This window comes from Argentina silus (assembly GCF_951799395.1).
Source record: "Argentina silus genome assembly, chromosome: 22".
NCBI classification, from domain to species: Eukaryota; Metazoa; Chordata; class Actinopteri; order Argentiniformes; family Argentinidae; genus Argentina; species Argentina silus.
In genome coordinates, this window is record NC_139676.1 from 3,470,608 (window position 1) to 3,473,107 (window position 2,500).

General features: G+C 41.4%; 1 protein-coding gene across 1 annotated transcript in view; it reads left to right on the forward strand.

The window, feature by feature from the left end:
• The window catches only part of LOC310822019 (glutamate receptor ionotropic, NMDA 2A-like), a gene marked incomplete at both ends in the record, with an annotated part of 52,629 nt that overhangs the window by 27,007 nt on the left and 23,122 nt on the right, over window positions 1-2,500 (forward strand). The window lies entirely within an intron of this gene.

Here is a 2,500-nt window from a genome sequence, read left to right on the forward strand (position 1 = left end):
CCATTTATGGCATTTACCAGACGCCTTTATCCAAAGCGACTTCCAACAAATACATTTGTTTAAGTAAGTGAATCTATCCATCAGTCATCATAAGTTAAAGTAATCAATGCTCAGAAATTTGGCCTTCAGACACACAACCAATACACACAGTACAAAACACAGACTATAAAAACAATAAATCAATCAATCAACCAACCAATCAGTCAATTAACAGCCCTCTATCCATGATTGTCCCTCCATGACTACCATTGTTTCAATGTAAAGTGCATTCTGCACTGCATTAATAACAGTACCATGCAAACTTGATTTATGGATTCCATTTAAGTGAGCAGAAAAAAATCCAAAGGAAAAAACACGATCAAAGTGGATCGAGTGAATGAATATCCATGTTAGATTAATAAACATGAAACGTATGAGATTTATTGAATACATTTCAGTCTGATTATTAAATACATTAACATCAATGAATTTGGGATCCCTAGGCGAGACAGTTGTAATTACCTCATTATTCAACTTCTAAGTCTTATTCATTTATGACTGATACTGATATTATCGGTATACATTATTTGAAATGACTGGGGAAATTACAGACTGTGGCTTTAATGAAATAGCAATTCTGCTATTTAAACATGTTTGACCTGAAACCTATGAATCAGTTTCAACTGTACTATTAATGACATAACTTGCACTTCTGTCTTTCGTAAAAAGTCCCTTTAAGAGACTTCAAACAGCCAGTGTGTCTATCGTGCATCGAACAGCACGAGTTGCGCCACAAAATCAGATTTTCCACACAAGGTCTACACAAATCTAACCTAACTCAGAGATTCCTAACTTTGTATTCTCTCCCTTGCTCCGCTGTCTCCTTTCATTTTCCAGCTGCTGATGATCCCGAATTCGTGGCTCATCCCTGTCGGAAAATAATAACTAGAAAAAAAAATCAAATATAAATCATATGTGTTTGTCTAGTTCACTCGTGCTTTGGGCAGAAAAAAATGCATTCAACATATTCATAATAATGTATCTTTTCTTTTAAGTGAAACGGAGCATTCGTTAAACAATGAATCAAGTTTGTATGGCCTGATTGGTCAAATGTTTTTAGCTCATCTCGTCCTAGATTGAGAGATTGAATAGTGAGGTGGCAGTGCGTATGAATCATTGATGACACATAATTAACTGGATGAAGTGAACTATTTACCACCCAATGGATTACTATGAGAAATGCGATTGGCATCAGAAATCAAGGAAACGCCATAAATGGGCTCTGTCTGATGGGTGGCACCAATGCAGTCTGTTGCTGAAGTCGAAGCGCGTTTCGGTGTTTTTCTGACCTGCGTCCGCTTCAAATACGGGGGTCAAGAAGAAACGTGGTGGCTTGTGGGCTGTGTAAAAAAAAAAAATCCCAGGGAGAAGACTACATCTGAAAATAATAGAAACCAAAACAATGGAATACAAAGTTTAACACTGGTTTCAATGGGGAAACATGCATTTTTTACAGCCACTTGCAGTCCCTACACCCCCCCCCCCCCCCCCCCCCCCATGGCCACACGGTAGAGCTGACATCAAAACCTCCCGGCAGGATAGCTACCCTAATATGAATGACTGTCCGAACCAGGTGCTCTTCATCATGGGCGGTCTGTACCTCCAACCTGAAGAGGTAGAACTGAGAATAGAAGGTTCCGTGAAAGGATGAATTCAGCTTTGTTGCCAGCCTGCTTATTGAACAGCAGAGAGAAGACAGGTCTGTTGTCCAGTAAGTACACTGCAGATGTTGACTATAGTTTGTTGGGACTGTGTTTGGTGCTGAGGTTTTCCAAACCATCATCTAAACGCATATTGTAGTGAATGGCGGCTTGGGTAGCTTGCCTTAAGCGGCGATCAAACACGCAGGGTCATTGCACTTTATCTAGTCTTCGACAAAGCGCACCCTCGCCTCTCAGAGGGAACACACACTCACAATCCCACCGCTGACACCAGTGTAGGGAACAGCTCGCCCCAAGCGGGAATCGAACTCACAACCTTCCGCTCGCCAAACGGCCCCCGCTAACGACCGGCCAAGACACCTCGGCGGAAACGGAAACGGGTCGTTACAATCCGACAAAATGAACCCCATCAAACGTTATTTTGTCGTAGGAAAAAAAAACAGCCTTTGTTGCAGATGTTGTCGGTTTTTCCACATCAAACGTCAGTGGTACAGTCTCCGGAATAATAGGAGGGTTTTGTGGATCAGAGCAAAGCAACCCTGCCTGTGTGTGTAGTGGGTCATAGTATTGGGCTGCGTTACATAACGCCGTGTTTGTCTTGGTTGCTGGGGTGTAACACGGCCTTACATAAGTGTTATTCTGCTCTAATGAGAAATAAAGAGAGGTGACAGGGGTAGTGTTTAACTATGTGATGGCTTGTGCTATTGTATATATTACAATACAATTACAGTATTATGCATGACAGGACCATTAGAGTTCTATTGTGTATTCTATTAGCTCATTCACTCTGAAGGCTGTGT